This window comes from Furipterus horrens, unplaced genomic scaffold (genome assembly GCF_987537825.1).
Source record: "Furipterus horrens unplaced genomic scaffold, mFurHor1.1.pri manual_scaffold_2, whole genome shotgun sequence".
Taxonomy (NCBI): domain Eukaryota; kingdom Metazoa; phylum Chordata; class Mammalia; order Chiroptera; family Furipteridae; genus Furipterus; species Furipterus horrens.
In genome coordinates, this window is record NW_028327172.1 from 188352500 (window position 1) to 188375146 (window position 22647).

The 22647-nt window shown below is 37.5% G+C and overlaps 1 protein-coding gene and 1 pseudogene across 2 annotated transcripts in view; one reads left to right on the forward strand and one right to left on the reverse strand.

Moving 5' to 3' along the window:
• Nucleotides 1-6474, reverse strand: part of ATP10D (ATPase phospholipid transporting 10D (putative)) — an 81636-nt gene extending 75162 nt beyond the window's left edge. For both annotated transcript variants that reach the window (XM_090266914.1, XM_090266915.1), the window contains exon 1: nt 6337-6474. The gene's annotated coding sequence lies outside the window, so the exon portion shown is untranslated. The remainder of the gene's footprint in view (nt 1-6336) is intronic.
• On the forward strand, nt 6262-7852 carry LOC150020166 (zinc finger CW-type PWWP domain protein 2 pseudogene; annotated as a pseudogene).
• The last annotated feature ends 14795 nt before the right edge of the window (nt 7853-22647 follow it).

Sequence of the window (22647 nt, forward strand, 5' to 3'; positions counted from 1 at the left end):
ATAAATAATTAAATATAATGTTTTTAAAAATCCCAAGATACAGTGAGGCCACGATAAGTGAACCATGATATAGCGAGGGACTATGTATGGAATTTCCTCAAAAAACTAAAAATGAAATTGCCTTTTGATCCAGCGATTCCACTGCTGGGATTATACCCAAAGAATCCTGAAACACTGACTCAAAAAACCTATGCACCCCTATGTTCATTGCAGCACTGTTTACAATAGCCAAGTGCTGGAAACAACCTAAGTGCCCATCTGTAGATGAGTGGATCAAAAAACTTTGGTACATTTACACAGTGGAGTACTATGTAGCAGAAAGAAAGGAACTTCTACCTTTTGCGACAACACAGATGGTACTGGAGACTATTATGCTATGTGAAATAAGCCAGGTGGCAAAAGACAAACACAATATGATCTCACCTAATACAGGAAACTAATTAACAAAACAAACAAATGAGCAAAAGAGAACCAGAGCCATGTAAACAAGGAAAAGACTGACAGTGACCAAAGGGGTGGGGGAGGGGGAAAAGAGGGGAAAGACGGCGAAGGGTCTAGTCACCGACCTAGTAATAAATGACCCATGGACATGGACAATAGGGTGGGGACTAACTGTGGGAGAGGGGGGAGGTGGGTGGGGCAGGGGAGAGCAATGGGGGAAAATGGCACAACTGTAACAGAAAAACAATAAATAATAATAATAAAAGGAGTTGATAGTGTTCAATGAAATTATAAAATAGATCTATGGTAAATGGTCAATTCCATTAGTTATTCAATGCTACCCACTCTCCAAAACACATTCATTTTGAATAAGAAGCTATAAACAGTTTTCAAAACAGCAACAAATGTATCTGCAGGAGAAAGAACACAAGCTCTAACAAGTTCAAGTGATACTAATACTGAGTCATATTCACAGTCAGCCACTTACTGTAAGCTCTTAGCTTCTCTAAGCCTCAGTTTCCACATCTGTAAATGGAAATTACATCACCTACTTCATAGTTTTATGAAGAGGATTATTAAATAATGCACTGTGCCTAACACACTGTAAGTGCTCAATAACTTCATTCTCCCCACTAATGTTTGTTGAGCTCCTACTACAAAATATTCCAGGTATTCTTAAAGATAAGAAAGATAAATCAGAGGAAAAACAGGCAAAACATATGTGACAAACTGGGAACTGGGGACCACCACATACCCTCTTTTGCACTAGCATAGCTCAAACGAAATGCGACAATATGGGAAAGGAAGGCCAATTTAGGACTCAAAGTTAAGAATTACTTTTTGAAATTTCCTTGCCCCGTTAAACGCATTTCACTTTTCTCTCAGTCCTTGATTTAGGAATCTAAAAGTATAATAATGCTTCAGATTCAGGCATTTTTCTAATTACAGCAAGGTAGAAATACTGATTCGTTGGCTGATGGACATCACAGGTAAATAAAGAATCTTTGTAATGAAACACCCTAGAACACTTCTCTAGGAAAAGACTTCAGTGAAGAACAAAGGATATTATAATTAATATTTTTAACTATAACCTTCAAAATTACTGTAGTCATAAGGGTAATGAGAATGTTTAAAAATAGTGCTAAATAATTATAAGTATTATAAATTAAAGACTTTCCAACATTTCTGAATAATTTAAAACTGATTTCCACCTTCCTTTTCATAACCAGGATAGTATAATTTTTTATTACCTATCCTACATAGAGTTCAAATTTTGTTAGTTTGTTTTTCTAACAGAAATGTAGGTGTACTCATCTTCCCCATTCAGAAAGACCTTAAATGGTATAAGCAGATTTTAGAAAACTAAATTAAGGAATATTTAATTAAGGTCTATCAGCATGAGACTTGAGCAGATGTGATCAACAGGAAATGAAAAGGAATAAAGCTCAAATCAGTCCAACACTGCTTATTATTTTAGAAAACAGCAGGAGGCAGAAGAGTGAATGTGACTAGAATAATTTTAGCTGGTGATTTCTGATATAAAGCAAATGTTCTCACTAGAAAATTAATTCAGAAACAATGACACATGACATGGAATTACATACAAGGAGATTGCTGAGGCTCTGTGAAGGAGGGAAGGGGCAATATTGCCTATGTGCACTTCATTCTAGGACAAATTAATTTACTAGGATAGTGATTTTTTTTCCTGATAACTAAAATATATTTACTGTAGAAATTTTTTAACCTGCAGAGTAATATCATGAGAAAAATAGAAATCATATATACTCAAGCATAAGTACTATTATCATTTGGTTTATTCTCCACCAATAAAGTAGTTTCTGTACATAATCATTGGAATTTTTCCAAAGATAGGACATCATTTTGTAATTTAGTTTTTTAATTCCTCATATCATGAACATTTTTCCATGTTTATTAAATAGTCTTCCCAACAACCTCACATTTGAGCTGTTTTCCATGTTTGTTAATGTGATGTATGAAAATGTGGTAACGCATTTCTACGCTAAATATTTTCCCATATTGGGAGGTGAACACCCCTCTCCCTGCTTCCTTAGAAAAGTCAAAATTGTTTTTCCTTTGTGAATTACCCACTTATGTCTGTTTTTCATTATGGATCATTTTCTGAAGGGGTGTTGATCAATCTTTCACCGCTTTTTATAGTATCTTTTGTAAAGGGCATACTGGCATATAAAATACAGAGCTTAGAGTCAGTCTTTTAAATTTTGGTAACAGTATTTCTTGGTGACTTTTTAAAATGGTATTTTTGTGATTATAAAAATAATAGTTTCTGTAGAAGATATGAAGTATCAGGGAAATATTGACAATAAAAAGCTATAACTCTACCAACTAGAAAACCAATGTTTTTTGTATGTGATATATCTGTGGTTATATCCACTGATACAAACAGAAACTTGTATGTAAATAGGAAGTGCAACAGTCTTGTTCAATGTTTTTAACATTTGTTAATTTAGAAAATACATGATATATATAGTAAGAGCTTAATAAGTATTTGAGCAAGCAATATTTTATATGTATATTTCAAAATTATATTCTATATATTCAAAATAATGACATTAAATCTTGCTTTTTTTCACTCAATACATTGAAAAGATCTTTCTAAATCATAAAATTAAAAGAATATTTTGGAAATTAAGTTTTATCAATATAGATATAGAGAACATTTATTTTAAACATTTGTTATTGTGGGATTTTGTTTTTAATTTTTTCCCATATCAAAGATAACACTGTAATGAACATATTTATAAATCTTCATATAGAATTCAGATGATTTCCTTAGGGTATATTTCTAGACCAAGGATTATGAGTCAAAGGCTATGAATATTTACAAGTTTTAGTACATAGTCCCATATTATTACTTCAAATAATTCTATGACTCCACTCTTCATTGAGCATCAAAAAAAAGATTCCATTAAGGCCACAACGCTTTTATGAAAATAGTACCACTACTACCTCTCACTCCAATAGTGATACTAGTTTCATTGCAAGTATTGTTTCTATGACTTAGATAATTTCTGAAGTTAAGCAAATCTGTCTAAGATAATAGGAAGGGAATAACGTTTCCAACAGAATATACTCACAACAAACCTCTTCTAGGTGATAAGGAAAGCTGCTCAGCTGCTATAATAACTATTGACCAGGAACAATGAGAGCATCCACCTCACACATGATTGTTCCAAGACTTGATAAATCGAGTCTCCTTGTTTCAAGCACTGACAAGCTATTAAACGTTCCTTCACCAATGCGTTGGGTTTTAAGAATCCTTACATGATATTGCTTGTAGGATTTTCTTTGACTTTCGTTCATTTAAAAAAATACTTCCAACTAGATCAGACAATTAAAAACATCTAATAAAGGCTTGAATATGTGGTTCTTTTTTACCTCTTAATGTTTAAAATTGATTTGTTTTAACAATGAGTCATCTTTGCTCTATTATAAATTATAATCAAATACTGAGCATTTCTTTCATTTTACTGGCATCAAAATAAATGATATCCTATTCAATTTCTATTTAGTCACTAAGTAATTGTATTCAAAGGTATTCGGTTCTTGCTGTGTAAAGGTCGAACATTCCTGACATCCTGTTTTAGTTTGCCTAGACTCTCCATCCTTTCCATACATGCAACAAATGTGAAAGTAGCCGTTGCACTATTATTATTTAAACTCCCTAAAACTTCTGAATGTTATTGCTTTCCAATATATACAGGTATCCCCGGCTTTTCAAAAGCTTGGGTTACACCACTCATTTTTACAAAAGACCTACATTAGTACCTGTTTTTGCTAACTGAAATCAAAGAGGACTTTGACTTCTACCAAAATAAAAATTTTAAAAAGGAGAGAAGGGAAAATAGAACCCGTGGCACCCCAAGCAGTTAGCGTGGCCCTGCCAGCCCCTCCCCAGGGAGCTACACTCCGCATCAAGCCACCAGAGCTTTGAACTGTGTCCACCAGCATCTGTGCTTTGTTTTGGTTTATACTGTGCATCTATTAGCAAGATGTGTCCTAATGTATCAGAAAATCCTGAGTGCTTGTAAGGGTGTTACATGAGTGTAAAATGGACGTCATTAAGAGTATTTGGTATGATTTGGTAGGTTATTTCTTTGAGTCTGGCAACTGATTTTTTTCCCATATAAATCAATGTTAAGTGCTCCTTTGCTTTATTCCATTTTGGCTTACGAAAGGTTTCATAGGAATGTTTTACTTTCGGATAGTTGGGGAAACCTTTATAGTGTCGACCTAAATAAAGGAGCAAGCTAAAGTTTGTCAGGGAAAAAAAAAAAGATGAGTTTAATGGAGGATAGCAGAGGAATTGCAATTTGTAACAGAAACTGTGGCAAGCTACAGCCAAATCCACTGAGGGTCTGGGGTAGACTCTATTTATGGGCAGGGAATAAAAAGTGGGGAGAGTCTGGGGTAGACTGTATTTATGGGCAGGGAATAAAAAGTGGGGAGAGTTGGGTTAGAGTCTGTTAAAATCAAAACAAATAGAGACCAGCTTTGAAAATTCCTCATACAAACAAAGCTCAATTTGGACTATTTTGTGAGGCCAACCCAGCCCGGTCATCTCCTGCTCATGCTTCTGGAAAAGAGGCTTATAAGCTTATTATGCTTTATGAGCAAAACTGTCTAGGAATTTGAGGAAATTCTGATATTATCAGTTTTCTGTAAACCATGCATTTACAGGAAATCAACCTCTCAGTCCTTGAGTTTTGTTTTTCTGAGGGTACACGCATAAGATTTTCCATGTTATATACTCTGGTTCACTTTAGATTGAAATTCTTTCACAATAGTATTGTATGATCTCATTTTGATAAAAACAAACTATCTCCACAAAGATATGTAGTATGTGTTTGAACTGAAAATAGAAAAGATTCCAGAATAATCAGACATTACCTCTTGGGTTGATTGTTGCGGGGACTCACACCAGGACAATGAATGAGCTTACTCTGTTACAGTGATTATGTGTTACACACTTGCTCTTAAAAAGTCAACAAAGATTTTTTTATCATGGTACTCTTCATAGAAATGTGACCTAGCCCAACTTAAAAATAATGATCTATTCTGGAGTTAACTTTTCTGATACAGTCTATGATACATATTAGTGGATAAGGAGTCAATCCTTGTGGGTCCGTCTTTCAAGGCTGATTTTAGTCAGAGGCGTGCTCTCGGACTATGGAATTGTTTTTCTCCTTGCAAAGAACTGGGTGAAAAGAAGCAAGAAAAAACTTTGCTCTTATTTAGATAACGTTCTAAATGCCCGTGTTAACATGCCCTTATGATTAAGAATAGGTTACATCCTTTTCAAAAGGCACAGGGAGGCCAATCCACATTGGAGGGTGTCCTCTGCTGTATTTAGTAGAGTGTGACTATGTGTTTATAATTTAAAATGAAGGATGCCCCAAAACAACAATTAAGTTCTGCAAAGTTATAGTGTGTGCTGGGAAGGGTGCCGGCTTTGTTTTGCACCCTCCCTGAAAAACTATTTCTTAGCAAGCGCCAACACAAACACCTTTTTCCCCCTCAAGAATCTATCCGTGGTTTATCGATCCCCATCCTCTTCATTAGCTTTGAGACAGAGCCAAAATTGCTTTAAACTGCTGTATTTCAAAATGAATAAGTAATTCCTCTTTTGAAATCAAGTGACTGAAAATGGTATGCTTCTTCTTAAAAGAAAAACAAAACAAAAAAGTTCAACAGCCCTAAACTCTAGTTCTGAGGCACTTCGTCAAACCTGAACACAACTGTTGGGGGAAGGGGGGACGAAGAGGGGAAGAGAGAGACAGAATGAACGAAGAGAAGAGGGTGAATAGTGAAACAGAAGGCGGGCAACAGCCGAAGGGAATCGCTCTCCAGCCTTACCAGCTCCTCCCTCGGCACACATCACAGCATGACGGTCCCGAGTCCCCGGGTGCAGGAGAAGAACCAAGCACAGATCCGAAGAGTGGAGACGGGTTATGCTTCCGCGCCAGCCATTTGCTTTGGGGTTTAAAAAAAAAAAAAAAAAAAAGTCACTTCCCAGACAGCTCCCAAACTCAGCTACCAGAGCTAGAGCCCAGCCCGGCAGAGGCAGAGCCGCTGACCTCCCCTTCCCGTTCCCACTCCTCCCTCTCTCGCCGGGCTCCTCCTGAGCAGCCGGAGCTTCAGCCAATCGCGCGCCGCCCCGCCTCCCGTGACGGCGCGGGGCGGAGTCTGTCAGCCGCTGGCTCCCCAGCTCCAGGGGTTGGATGGAGGTTCCTGTCTCCCCAGCACAGATACTCGCCCCCGCAGTGGCCGAGAGCCTTCCAGTTCAGTATTTGACTTGACTGTTACAGTGTAGATTGCCGGAGGTTGGCGGTTTGGTTCATTCTTGTTCTGCTGAAACTGTTTATTAATATTTCACCCATTTACCAAGCCTTGAACCTCTTGGCAATGATTTTTTTGGAGTGTAAAGGAATAAAATCTAAACATTAAATGTTATTATTTTAGAACTAGAAAGGAAACTGAGAAAAATACCTCAATTCTGATTTGGTCCTTTTTTTCTCACTCCTTGACCTTTCTTCCCTCCCTCATTAAGTATAATGTGGCTTTGTCCATACACCTGCCAGGCTCTTAGCTTAAAACTAACAGCGTTTTTTGGAGGGAAATGGCCTGCCTGCAGTACTGGGGATAAGTCAGCACTGGGACCCGGCCGGCTGCTCCCCCAGTTCTCCCCTCAAAGCCACCGCGCCAAACTCTCCCCAAGCGTCTCCAGTCCTCTCTGCCTTCCCTCTGCTTGAGCCCAGGCCAGGAAAATGTAAAAATAAAAAGAAGTGGTATAAAAGTGCACTATAAGAAGCATATCATCTTTATGGATGTTCTGAGCAAAGACTGGAAATGTGCTGCCTATCAAAACAAGATAAATCCAAAGCTGTTGGCAAAGTTGCTGTGGTGGCCAAGAGAAGGATGTCAATTTCCAAAAATAATACTGAAAAGATAAAGCCCAACTTCAGGAAAAGGAAGAGGAAAGCTATTTCAAAATGCTGTTTTGAAAATGTTTGTTCAGACGATGCCTTATCAAAGGAAAATGTGGTTGTCTCTGAGACAGAAGTTTTACTAAAAGAACTGGAGCAAATGCTACAGCGAGCTTTAGAACCCACAGCACCACTAGCTGAGTCTGAAGAGGAATTTGGAGAGCAAATAAATGCAGGAGAAAAGTTATCGACATGGAGCCCTGGAGCTTCTGCAAGCAGTCCAGTTGGAAAGCACTATGAAGAGGACTATGTTGTAATTGATGGGATAAAATTAAAAGCTGGGGAATGTATTGAAAATATAACTAACAAGTTTAAAGAAATAGATGCTTTGATGTCTGAATTTTAGGGCATTATAGATACTTACAAAAGTTAATTATAAAAACAAAGTAAAAAACAAAATGTTTAGTGAAATCAGTATATATGAGTATTATACCAAAGTTGGTATTTGTAATAACTTTCTACTTTATATTTTGAGAATATACATTGTTCTGAGATCCAATTAAATGAAATCTAAGTGTTAAAAATTTAGAATTTAAGAAAGCCTGATGTTTGTAGATTTTTTCATTTTCCCTAATTTTAAAAGTTTATGAAACTTACTGCACAAATCCATGCTTTACAATGATTATTTAAGCCCTTTATTCAAATGTGGCTGTTAAAATGGCTGAGAAGTCTATTAGAATTCTTACAGATAATTCAATTCTAATATGTTTAGAGAGTGTGTATTTATAGTGGAATTAAGCTACTGTAAAATAAAAGGAAATATAAAAATGAAAAAAAAAAGAAACTAACAGCGTTTTAAATAAACAAATAAATAAATAAATATGCACTCCTAAGTAAATTCCAACTACCGGTCTGGTCTCTCAAAACTTCTGACCAACTAAGTGCTTTGAGAAAGGGAAAGAGCATTTGTTGAAGTCAGAATCAATGGTCGCGATAATTCAGATCAAAACCTCCAATATCACTGGCTGCCAATTGTTTTATCCCACAGAAACAAAATAAAAACAGGAGCAAATACCTCCATAACTGTTTTGTGCCTCTATCTTCCAGTCTCTCAAATGCGTAGCGAGAGTGAAGAAAACTAATGATCATACAAATCTTTCACTATTAGTGAAGAGCTCACCCAGAAAGACACAGGAACTAATTTGCAGACTCTCCCAGTATAGGCTGGAGAGGCCAAACAAGTTCCTTCCGCCAGGGACAAGTTGCCTCTCCCACACAGGGAGAGACACGTTCTGGGTGTGGCTTCCTGTGATAGCAGATTTGTGAAATCTTTCTGCAGGCAAGGGCAAATCGCTCAGTTTAGTCAATTCAAGGAATAAACCCAGTTTAGGAGAGCAGACTGTCATTTACGTGGCCTCTGAAATTCCTGGCCCTGGTTCCAGTTTTTGCAGTCATATGACTATCCCTAACATGATTTAAGAAAAACACACATATCCTGCAAAGTCAATCTTTTGGAGGAGACTTAGAATTTAAGTGGGACCCCAGAGTTTCTGCAGTCAGCAATGATGTATGCTATCATCCACGTGGAGGGCCTTCCTAGAGAATGCAGACCAGAACAATCCAGGCAGAGGGCTGGCACTTGTATCCTATTTGAATTGCTTAAATCAGTGGTTTTGACTACCTACACATTAGAGTCAACTGGGAGCTTGATGCCAAGGCCCCACCCAGGCCAATTAAACTGGAATCTCTGGGGGTGGGGCTCTGGCAAAAATCTGTAGCAGGCATTGAATCACTGATTAAAATTTAAACTACTGCCTTAGAGGAATATCTACATAATATTTAAGTAAAACTAAAAATTCAGTAGCAAAATAACATGAAATATTTTGAAATACACTTAATCTTATATGTAGTCTTTATATATGTATATTTTAATATAAATGTAGAAAATATGTGATAAGATACACATCAAAATTGTTTGGTCAGTGGAGAAGAGTGGAAGAGTGAGGAGATATTGCCAGCTTTCTATTTGTGTCTGAATCATTTGACTAAACAAAAAGAGTATGTATTCCCTTTATGATTTAAATATAGCTAATCAAGACTTAAAAATTAATGCTTATGAATGTCATTGCAAATAACTACTATGAAAGTAGACTTCAATTTGTTTTTGCAAATGTTCCTCTAATATGTAACTTTCCTCCTAAGGGTCATTTCCACTTCCTAACAAAATAAATAAATAAATCCATAAAAATCTTTGATTGAACACATTAGCTACCAATGTAAGTATTAATCCATACAGTCATTGCCAAACTGCTTTTGTATTCACTATTTTGTAATTTCAGAAATGTATTCAAATTTTATGTACATATATAAGTTTTTAAAAAGAAACTAATATTCAAAACATATCATACAGATTTAAGGAAATTTCATCTTTTCCAAGTGAAAAGTTGTTTGTAATTATAGTAGTATCTCAATACAAACAGCTTTATAATTAATTGCCAGTAGGAAACTTATGACATAATAGTCAAGTATTAGGTTTGGTCTGGCTTTAAATCTTAGCTTTGCGAATTATCAGATATATGATCTTTGGTATCATCTCTAAGCCCCATGGGTAAAACGAATCCACTAATATCTACCTCAGTGTTATTAAGATTATATCAAGTCACACAGCTAAAGTGCTTATGACTATAAAGCAAATCATAGCTACTTAATAAGTGATAGTTATTAATTCACTGACTTCTATATTTGCCTCTCTTTTCTGGAGCATACACAAAGATTATTAGCATGGCAGCAGGGGACTACAAATTTATCAGAATACATTTTCATGAAACAGTAAACATAGTTATTCCTATGACCAATTATACTGCATATTCAGTTATATGTGAAAAAGACACATATTCGTTCAGAACATTGCTTTAACATGTAATTTTGTTTATTTGTCTCAAAATATTTGACATATACCAATGTTTCCTAAACACTGATATTTCCTAAACACAAGCTGAGTTTTCATGATTCATAATCAACCGTAATTTTCCTCTGTATTTATTAACAGAATGTGACTAAAGCACAGATGAAGCTATTTCTCAGAATTAGCTTTCAGACCAACTTTGGGACAAAAAAAGAGAAGTCAATACCTCAAGCCATAAGAGCTTATTAATTATAGATAAACTCTAATTTTAATAACATCATCACCAGATTTTTTCCTCTCTCATTTATTCTTTCATTAATATTTACTGAGCAGTAATAAAACATTAGTATGTTAGGCACTGTTCCAAGTAGTTTATAATTATCACCTCATTTAATCCTCTTATCAGCCCCATTAGTTCAGTGTGTATTTAGAGATGAAAAGCGCATGGCTCAGCTGGTAGGTGGACTGTTCGGCATGGCCTTCAATGATGTAGGAAGGTAAGCGGTAAATGATTTTAGTTGAGGAAAAGGAAACTGATGCTATGACTATAAGTGACTTGCTGAGAGTAGAAATTCTAAATACGGGGTGGGCAAAAGTAGGTTTACAGTTGTTCATATGGAAAATGACATGCAGCTTATGATTATAAAATAGCTTTATTAATTTCAAAAAATGTCACAATGCAACTGTTTACCTACTTTTCCCACCCCTGTATTTTGGAAACAACAAGAATATATCTATGTCATTACCAATTGTAAACTTGGCCTTAATTTTATGTATTTTTTTTAAAGATTTTATTTATTTATTTTAGAGAGAGGGGAAGGGAGGGAGAAAGAAAGGGGGAGAAACATCAATGTGTGATTGCCTCTCTCACTCCCCCAACTGGGGACCTGGCCCACAACCCAGGCATGTGCACTGACTGGGAATCGAACTGGCGACCCTTTGGTTCACAGGCTGGTGCTCAACCCACTGAGCCACACCAGGAGGGCTAAAGTCAATGTTTTTAATATTTTCCTCAATACTTGGAATTTTAAAATTTGTTACAATTCTGTTACAAAAAAGAGATGTAATGAAATCTTATATCAAGCCCCATTTAAATCACTTAGTTTACCTCATTAAGCTGTACAAATATTATCATTTTTCTGTGAATGCCAACACATGACATGTGATGAAATTCTCTGTGCTTTATTACCCTCCAACCTTTAGTAAAAGTCTGTGTGCCCACCGGGCTCTATTAATAATGTTTGGGGAATTAAACAGGAATGACTGAGAGGAGGTAGCCAAAGAAAAGATGGCCACCTTAGAAAGCAGGAAAAATTTTAGACACTTTTGTTAGAAGTCAATTCTACAATTGGAGTAAAGTGAATCAAGAATTTGGTTTCAACCCCTCTGTACCCATAGTGCCCTGTGTCTCTGCTTATTCAGTCACTTACTAATTTCAGAGAGTTAGTGGAGCACCCAATATGTGACAGGCACCATTCCAGGTACAGTACAGGAGTAAATAAGACAAACATAAATCCCTGCCCTCACTGGGTGGATATAAAATATTTAATATGTCAGATGGTAATAATGGGAAACACAACACGGAAGAGGAAAAGAAAGTTCCAGAGTTGGAGAGAAGATGACTTTCAGTTTTTAGAGGTCTTACCAAGAAAGTGACATTTAAGCAAAGACCACAGGGAAAGAAGAGAACAAGCGGAGGACATCTGGAGACAGGGCATTTCAGGCAAAAGGAACATCCAATGCAAAAATGTTAGAAGGATAGCACAGCACCAGTGTGGATGGGGCACCATGACTGGAGGAACAATGGGGAGGCAGTGGGAAGTAGGAGAAATAAAATTTTGGAAGGCCTTTCAGTTCTCTTTGAGGACCTTTAGTAAACTGGAAAGTTTTAGGTGGGTTTGAGTAGAGGGCTGATGCAGGCTGAGTAATATTTTTACAGAATCACTCCAGGTCTACTGTTGACAATAACCTATAGAGGCAGTGGTTGATGCTGGAAGACCTGTCAAGAGGTGAGTTTAATAATCCAGGGCAGAGACGATTTTGTCCTGTACCAGAATGGTAGCTCTGAAGGAAGTGGTCAGCTTCTGAATAAATATTAAAGGAAGAGCTAAGAGGGTTGCTCATAAATTGTGACTTACAAGAGAAAGGGGATTCAAGGATAATTCCACGATTTTGGCCTAAGCAATTGAAAGACTCAAGTTTCTTAATCATTCTGGTTATTGCTTATCTCCAGAATGCTTTGCTGCCACCATTGCCTAGACCCGACCCTAATTGGGAGAGGAAATAATATGTGTGTGTTAGGATGGTAAGGTTTTCTTATGTGCTTCAGTATCCAGTAACTGAGCACCTGGAATTGACAGTTATGAAGCATGAGATTTTTTTAACGATGTCTTCTAAAACACTGTCAGCCTTTTATAGTGTTGCTGCTAAACGCCTATTGTATAGTTATACATTTTTCTTTGCTTTATCTATCTCTCATTTATATACTTTAGTAACTAAGTTTCAAGAAATATTTCACTCTTTGATCAGGTTTCTTATGGAATCTTGCAAAAATATGAAAATAGAGAATAATGATTTCAAAGTTCAAAGAGCAGCTCACAGAACAATTGTCATTTACTACTTAATTTCCCTCATGTTGGTATTGGAGGTAGCAAGTCCAAGTCTGGAACTCTAAAAATCACTGTCTGTAACCACAGCCTCATACCCTTCTCTGGGCTAGCTCATTAACCCTTTGAAAACCTCATTTTGCTTTCAACACAGATGCTCTTATCAGGCAGTTCAACAACACATTCAAAGCAAAGGTATGTATGGAGATAATACGTTGTGGAGTTCAGACATCTTGAAATTTTTTAGATGCTCAGAAATGGAATGGAAGGCCAAATAGGTTGACTCAATGCCAGGAAAAAAAAAAAAAAAAAGATAACATAAGAGAGCAAGGTACCAAATCCAACCAAATCCTTTGTCTTCTTTAAGAATGAAGCATTGTGGACTTACAGGGACTTCCTGTTCTTCTAACTCAAGCTCTCACATTTACCACCAAGAGAAGTGTCACTTTGCAACTGGCACAATGGACTTCAATTCCATGTTGGAGCTTACTGCTCTGGAGGAGGTCTCCTTTTTCTGGTGCTAGGGACAAATCACAGTCCAGGAGGATGTCTAAACCTCATACTTCTTGTCTAATTATCTCTGGTTTAGAACATCTGCGTCTCAAGGAGCCATTGGGCATTCTAGCATCTACTCGTTCCCAGCTAATGAAAAGTGTGCAGGGGCTATATATATGCATACAGAAAATATTTACTGACAGCCTACACTGTGGCTGGCTAGGTGCTAGGGATTCAAGAGTGAACAAAGTCTTCATAAACCTTGTAGCCTAGTCTGAGAGTCGAGTAATAATCAGACATTTTTAGTTTACAGGACAGTGCGCCAACCAACTGAGCCACCTGGCCAGGGCCAATCAGACATTTTTAACCAACGGGGAAAAGTTCAGTACTCTGAAAGCAACCTAAGTATGGTAGACAAGACTTTCTAGAGAACATAATATCTAAGCTGAAATTTGAAGAATGAGGAGAAGTCAACCAAATTAAAGGTGAATAGCAATAAGACTGTTTCAGACAGAGGAAACCTCTGGAGGTGAAAGGGCTATCATATTGGGGACTTAAGTCATGTTCATGTTACCAGCATGGAGAGTTTTGCAGATATTGGAGGCTTTGGCCTGATTAGGTCTCCCATCTCTGTGATAGTTTGACATTTTTGGCTCCGTATCTAAAGGGCATCCTGTAGGATTATGGTCAACTCTTGGTTCTACTCCCCTTTTCCTACGTTGTCAGTCCACCAGCTGCTTTCTTCCCTTATGTTTCCAGGTTGCATTGCAGGAGCATTGCAGGAGACTGTTATGAAAACAAGTCAGTTGGTTCCTCTGAAAGCCATAGTCCATTCAATGGAGTTCACACTCTTGATGGAAAATCTTTGTGTTTAAATTATTCTTTATCACATTCTCAGCCATGCCCTCTTCTAACTGAGCACCCATCAAGTGCTAGGCACCCAACAGTCTAAGTCTTACCACCTTCATTCACTACAGATGATTGGGGAACATACTGCTATGTGTCCAGGCCACCATGATGTGTCAATCGCATTCATTCTTCTCTCTCTCTGCAGTCCTTTATTTCTATGTAAGTGGTTATCCCCTCGTCAGAGAAAGGAGTTCTATTTCTCTCTGAAGTTTGTATCTTTGGTCACTATCTCTTGACCAAGGGTTTTATGTTATCAATTATTGCCTCTCTTTAAATCACTACTTTATTTCTCTTCACTGGCTTATTTCCTTCACCCTATAGATATTTAATTTAGGGAAGAATATATATCTTCTCTATACTAAGCAGTAGGAAAAAGAGAGAAAAGAAGAAAGGAAGGGAGAAGAAAGTTCATGGGAAAAAAGAGAAAAGAAGACAAAGCTTTCTCTTGATCTTGCTGTCTCTTTCGATCAAACTCCTGTTTTTATCTTTCTCCTTACCACATTACTAAAATTCACTGAAACTGTCTTCAACATTTGCTAACTCTTTTAAGCCTCTGCAGCTTGGATTCACTATCTTTCCTCCACTGCAAGTTATCAGAGATCACAATTTCAACTGTCAAATTTAATTGTTTTTCTCCCACTGTCCATTGTTACAACTAATGTTAATGTTAATGACCGTTCCTTTCTACTGGGAACTCCTCCTTTGGAGAGTTGCTGGTGTTCTTTCTGCCTTTAAAAAAAAATTGTAAGGGTCCTGTCTGGCTCATCTGCTTTTTCCTTTACCTTAGATGTAAGTAAGTGGTGTTTTCAAGGACTGCCCTGGGAATCTTATTCACGGTCGTGGTTTTGGTTTTGGTCTCTCTGCTAAGGACTTCCAAACTTCTTTCTGCCTTCTACTGAGCTTCCGGTGTGCATTTCCAGTGTCTGGCAAGCACCTACACCTTATGGCAGTGTCATCTTGATATCTCCAAAGCAATGTGCCCTTTTTTTTACACCTGTTTTTCCCATTTCTTCGTCCTATTTCACTATCAGGCCTTGCTGTGTCTATAGCTGGAGGTCAGTCATGCCCAGGCAGGTCTGGCAAACTAGTGGGGCAGCGTACCAGTAGCTGATTAGCATGGGAGACCCAGGAAACTCCTGGGACTTAATCATTCTTAAAAAAAAAAAAATCCAGGCTGACTTGATTGACCCAGTAAAAACCCTTAATCGTTGTGGGCATTGGATAATTCTAAGTGAACATTATGTCTTTCATTTAGAATCATATTTGATCTTCTCCCTTAATATATTACTACAGAAACTTAATATAGTTTGTAAAGTGCTAGTAGAATAAATTTTTACAATGGAGGTGTGAATCAGGTGTTAGGGGCTTGTGAAAGATAGGGAATTAATTCTTCTCATGGGACAGGGAAGCTAGGAAAAGTTTTATATAGGATTTATCATTTGAGTGGGCCTTATAGTATGAGTAGGAATGTCCTGATGGAGAAATAAAGAAAAGCCCTCTAACAAAATACAAAACAGATACGAGGAAAAGCACAAGTACACTGGAGTACATGGCACCTCTGAGAATTTGTTAGTTTATATGTGTCCGGTACATAGTAGATAGCGAAGAAGAGAAAGAGAATTGGGACTCACAGGGAAGGTTTTTGAGAAGAAGGAGAGTCGTACTAATCCAAAAGCAGTGGAGGGCATAGATACTCCAGAGTGAGAAAGGTGGGAAGATGGCCTGAAACAAGGAACTGGCAGTGGTGTGGAGAGGAAGGCATGTGTTCTAGAGTCTTTGCAATGTCAAATCCTTCTTGTTTTGATAAAAATGAGAAGGATCAGAGCTCCACCCAACAATTTAGGTGCGTGGCCTGCAGGAATGCTATTGCTCTGCAGTCATGGGGTCAGTCAGAGGGGGCTGGACTCCTAAGAGCCCTAGCTGGGCAGACTGATTGGCAGAATTCTGGCTGTGTTTCTGCTCTGACAGATGATATATGACTTGAACAGTGAGAGGAAGTACCATTACTCCATTAATTTAGGTGTTTCATTAAGCCTAGGGCAAGTTTCCACATTGATTGTAGTGATATTCCTGTCATCTACTGGGTGAAGGGCCACATTTCTTCCTTGAGTGATTTTGCTGATCAAGTATCTAAGGTTGGCCAAGAGAGTTGTGAAAGCCCCTGTGAGCAAACAGTAAATAGAGTTTTAAAAAAGATATGCCAAACAGGGGCCTTTGGAATGCAAGGGAATCAAATATGTAAACAAGCTCTACCAAAGCAAAAGCATGAGGATAGGTGGGCCTTTCCCTGCTTTCATGTGCTGTGCTTGGTCTTGGCCCACATTATCATCTCCGATCAATAAGCTCCCTATTGGAAACTCAGCGCATTTGCTGAAGTGTTAGTTGAAACCTGAAGGGAAGAATCTGGAAAATATCCTAACAATTGCTTTTGTAGATCTGACAGGCAGAACTGAGAAGCAGAAAAGGGGGCTGGCTAGACCCCCAAGTGGCTGACTCTCTTGCTGTGCCTACGACTGCTCCTGTTGACACAAGCTGGCATTGACTATTCCTCTGAAAACTGTTATTGCTTCAGTGTACCCAGGGCATAATGTTTAATGTTCAGACTAATTTGGAACATCTGTCATCTAGGAGAGACACATTTATGGAACACACAGTGAGTGTAGAGCAAGACAAATATTTATTTTTCTGTTTACCAAAATAATGTTTCTTAAAATTGATGTGCGTGTTGATGTTCCATGCATCAGTTTTATTTCACAAGACTAGAGAAGTTCATTATTAAAGGAGCCTGGTAATGAAACCTGTTATGTTAAATATTGTCACGTCCCTTTTCTTAAAAGAGGGCATAGATGATGTGCAGTGTGCTATACAGACTTGCTATGTTCTGAGTGGCCCTTTACCTGGTCCCTCAATAGGCTATTACTGCTTGCATAAGATTCATTTGCTGTCTTTGACATAGGGCTTGTATAAAAACTTTTAAAAATGTTATGTGTATGTTTGCATTTCATTAAATCAGCTCTGACAGATTCTAAAAGGGCTTATGCTATATGTTCTAAATTTGCATAATTTAATCTACATTCAAATTTCTTTGATTTTTAAAAATAATCTTTCTTTACATATAAATAGATTAGAATAAAATGGATTGAACAAAAATGAATTTACAAAAGTATCTTGTGTTTCTTTTCACCTGTGGATTTGAAAAATTTACTACCTAGAGCATAGATTATAATTTCCATTCTCCTTACATTCCAGCATGTCAAGTGGCTAGCTCTGCTTTACTATAGGAGAAAAGCATGACTAGTCTTACTGAATTTTGTTCTGATGACTTTGATGCTATAGACAGAGTCTCTATTGGACTTGACCTCCAGTGGTTTGTTTCCTCTTCTGTAAGAGGAAGTGAGATTAGATGGCTTCTGAGGTTAGTTTGGCTTTAAACACTATAATTGTCTTATTTCATCTTGCTCTGCTCTATAACTTAGCAAAAATGCCAACAGAAGGGCTTAGAAAAATCTACTCGCTTTGCTCTGGACCTGAATACTTCTCATAATACTATATATATAAATTCCTTTTTTCTTTTTATCAAATTTTGATTTAAGTTTGCTCCTTTTTGGATATATTCTGACATTGGGTTTATTATGTATCCTTCTGATTTGTGTGATTCCTTGTAACTAAATTGCTATGCTCATCCTTTCTGACTATGAATATTCAACCCATCTTTCAAAGCCTGCTAATTCCTTTACCGGAATGAATCTGATCACCTTGAACTCCTAGCTTGGGCCTATCATGTGAACTTTGCTTTTATTTTTGTTTTGTTTTTGGAAATTTAAAATATCTAGGGAAGTATAAAGAACATAAAGCAAACTTACATTATCATGCTGTTACAGAACCCAGCCAATACTGTTCTGGACCAGCTGTGGGGTTTGATTGCCTGCTACCAAGAAGTGTGCCTCCCAGTGCAAGAGTTTAGTGAAAAAGGAAAGGGGTTTTTTTTTTTTTAAAGGTTATACAGGTTCAGAATAATGGTGGATTTTTGCCATTAAGTCCCACGCCCTTTGAAACACCCCAAAATACATAATCCTGTGGCCCTTCTGCCAAACCAGACTGATTTCAGAATATGCCAGTCAGAGGTACCATCTTTCAGAAAAGCAGAAGTCTGCAGCTCAGCATTTCTGGTCACAGTTTAGTGCAGCTCCAAGCATCTCTCACAAATCCATCTTTGGTTAGGAAGGTCCCTGCACAGTTCCATCAGTTCTGCCACTGTCTTCTCCAGGCAGGCTTCCCAGCGGGTCTTCTCTTTCTTACTCCAGCTCTTGCTCCAAACCACGTGGCGTCTCCTTACATACCAGACCTCATGGCAGATCAGGTCCTCAGTGCTACACCCTTTCCAACCACATGGTTACTCTCTTTTCTCTCTCAGCCTGCCCTTACTTTAAATGCTTGCCTGGAACTTCCCATGTGACCTCATATCCAGCTCCCTTCCATGATGTGAACTTTTGCCAGTTCCCCCGTATCCTTTACCTTCTTTTGGTTGCCATCTTTAGTCAGGGCAAGAGTTCCTGGTGATGTATGGATATCTGGGGTGGGCATCCACCTCCCCTGGCTACGTCAGGAGTCACTATATACCCTTAAAGTCACTTTTGCCCTGGGGTGGCAGCACAGTTATCAACTTGCCATTGTTATGCAAAGTATCTTAATTGCCCTATTATTCACCTCCCCCTTTCCCCAACCAAGGTTTGTTGGGGGATTTTCTGCTATTTTCAGGGACCCCTGCTCTGCACCCTGTTACACTAGCATGTAGAATTAATTACAGTTACCATTTTGGATTCTGTGCCTCCAATCTCTTGTTTCTTTAATGAAATATTACAGCTATCACGAATGTCCTTTACAGTACTACTCCGATACCCATTTCCAGAAGCTCTAGGTTTAAGTTGTATAACTTTCCAGACCTTTTAAAAACATACACATATATATGCTGTGGCTATTTTTTTGTTTGTTCGTATTTTAACTAACATTGTGATGATGATTGCACAACTGTATGCATTTACGAAACCCCAATGGACTACATACTTTAAATGACGGAATTTTATGGCATGTAAATTACAAAGCTATTTAAAACAAAACAAAACTGTAGCACATTTAAAGTGAAAAATCATTATCACACAAAAATTTCATGGGGTGATTATAATGTGCTATCTTCTTGATTAAGGACCACTGGCAGAAATCCTAACACCTCACAGATGTGGAGCCTTGCACAGTGATTAAAAGAGGTGGCAACTGAGAAAAGGGAGGGCTTACAGAACCAACCTTCATCAGAAAGACTAATGGCGCACTTGACATGCCATTAGAAAAGACTGCCAACCCCTGAGGGTATTGTGTAGATTACAATGCATTATGTCTAAGTTCCAAAATTGCAGTTCACTCAAGTATTTCACTTTAACAGAGCAATTTCAGAGCTTTTAAGATACTGTATTCTTTTGCGATACACTGAAATAACTTAGGTGTGATCTCTACTTCCCCTTTAAAAGAAAAATGTCTGTTTGTTTCAAAGATCTTTTTAATGGAGAACTTAGATGGGATTAGGAGGTGTTAAAAGCCTTTCTTATTAATTACGTACAAAGCTTGGAAAGAAAGACGCAGGCCTTCAGTTTCTTAAATTTGTTCACCAGAATGAAATGAGATTTATCCTACTGACTTACCAAAATTATCAGAGTATACAGACAAGATCAAACCCAATACCTCCCAAATCTTTACAAATTATCTATTCATAACTTCTTTTAATGCAATAAAACCAAAGCCAATATAACATTTAAGTATTTCCTGTATGATTATAAGATAATAATTATACTCATTTAAACTTGAAGGTCCTTTTCTCTCAACAATTTATGAACAAGAATAATTTTATATAGATTCCAATGCAAAGCACGAGGCACATCTACATTGTAACATCTAATTAAAGTGAACAAATTAGTCAACTTTAAGTCATAACTCGAAAAGCAGGTTTGAGCTGATAGGTGTGGAAAGCCACAGAGAATTTTTTTTATTAAAGGATGCCATAAACACTGAATAATGAATTAATAGCTTTTCTTGATTCCTTAAACATTTGTCAGAAATTATAATCAGTGAAGCTAATGTTGTCAGTTCATGGGTGAAACTAGAGAGCCCAGAATTTAGGGACAAAGGAAAGTTATTTAAAATTTACTAAGACTCAACCCACAATGATGCAGAATAGAAATTCCCAGAGCAACCCTGTGGAACAGAAGTGTTTCCTAAATCTTGTCACAAATCTAAATAAAACAATCATAAGGGTATACTGCATCTGGTAAAAGGGAGTCATTCCCTCCCCTTGCCCAAGATTTATGGGAGATCACAGGGATTAATCAGCTCCCTTTCTCTTTAATTGTCTTCACCAGACCTATTAGCATAGGGTATTTGCATGTGAATATATTTTTTTACTTTGTTCCCAGGACTCCACACTACTACTGCTAGTAGCTAAAAACAATAGTTAACCCTTACTATGGGCAAATTACACTCTAAGTGATGTGCTAAACACGTTGTATGCATTATTCCATTTGAATTCTACAACTTTATTAGGTGAGTGGTAGTTTCATCCCTGTCTTCAGTAGAAAGAAACCGATACAGAGAATTTACCCAAGGTCACGTGGTTGGTAAATGGCAGACATAGAATTAGAACCCAGGTCTTTCTGACTCTAGAGCCTGTGCTCTTAACCACTATAACACACAGTTCCTCAAAATTTTCACTAATGTGGCAGTTCTAGTTTATGGCTCAATCCCTCAGTCAGGGCCTAAAACCTCATGCTGGATCAGGGAACACATGCTTCTCCTACAGTCTGAATTTCACTTCTACATCTCTGTCTCTTACAAAAGCATTCAACCTAACATCACATTCTATAGATTTTAGCTCCAAAATATATTTGGAGTCTTTCCATTTGTATGTGGTTCCCACTGCCACCACCCATCATCTAAGTCCTTAGAATTCTATAGTCTGTGGATGCCAATTAGATCATATGAAGTTTAATGCCTATATTAATCAGGATTAGTCTGGAATATCCTCTAAACTGGTTCTCCTACTTTCATTCTTGCCCCTGAGATCTGGTTTTCCAAAGTAAATCTGTTTTCTTGAGTATAACCATTTAAAAATGCAAGGTAGTTCAAAACCTTTGCCTAAGTCTCTGATATCATCTCTACCTCTCCTTTTATTTTCTAATCTTTAAACATTTTTTCAGTTGCAGTTTACATTCAAAATTATTTTGTATTGGTTTCAGGTATACAGCACAGTGGTTAGATAATCACATACTTTACAAGTGTTCCCCACAATATTTTAGTACCCATCTCTATATCTTTTGCCTTGCTCACTACAGTTCGACCACACAGGCCATTTGATTGTTGTCTTGAATAAGGTAGGTTTTCTCCTGCTTCAGGGCCTCTATATTCTACTAGCAATTCTCTTTCCCCAGATGTTTGCCTTAATGTCACCTTCTCATCTTATATGCCTTTGTATAAATGTCACTTCTTGGCAAGGTACTCCTTGACCAATCTAAAATATGTTTCTACCATCTGTCTCTATTACATTATCCTGTTTCATTTCTTCAAGACACTTCTCAATAGCTAACATTATCTTAATTGCTTATTTGTTCATTATCTGAGGACCAGCCCCCTGCTAAACATAACTAGACAATAAGTTAATGTTCTCTGCTTGCAGTCTTAAACCCTAATGCATGGTAGATGTTTAAGCAATAATTGTTAAAGAATGAGTGACTCTCCCAAGACATGGTGTACAAAGCTCCTCTTCCTTCCTTGTCCCCCCACTAATAAAAATTTTAATCAAATAACCTGAGAAAGAAGCACCAAATTAACAGTTCCACAAACAGCCAGCTTGCATTCCAGTTTCAGCTCAGCAAATATACCCAGTGAGGTTTTTCTGAAATCTTTGTACATGCCCACAACTGGGACCACTGATCTACATTGCCTGTATGGGACCATATAGCAGCCTAGATAGGTTTTAGAGGCAGATCACATTCTCAAGGCTGAGACTGTCCAGAACCCTGTTTTCTGGAACCCACTAACCTTTGGTCAGAAAATAGGATAGAAACCCTCTTAGAATGGAATCTAATAATGTTTCCTCTGTGCCAGATTAGACTCATTTCAGGAACTTTACATATATGAACTCACAATGACTCTGTAAATTCTGTGCTATCATTATAACCAACTACAGATGAGGAACCAGAACTACAGAGAGGTGAAACAGCTCACCTAAAACATTACATGGGTAGTCAGTCATTTGCTGAGTTCGGGTTTGAACTAAAAATGT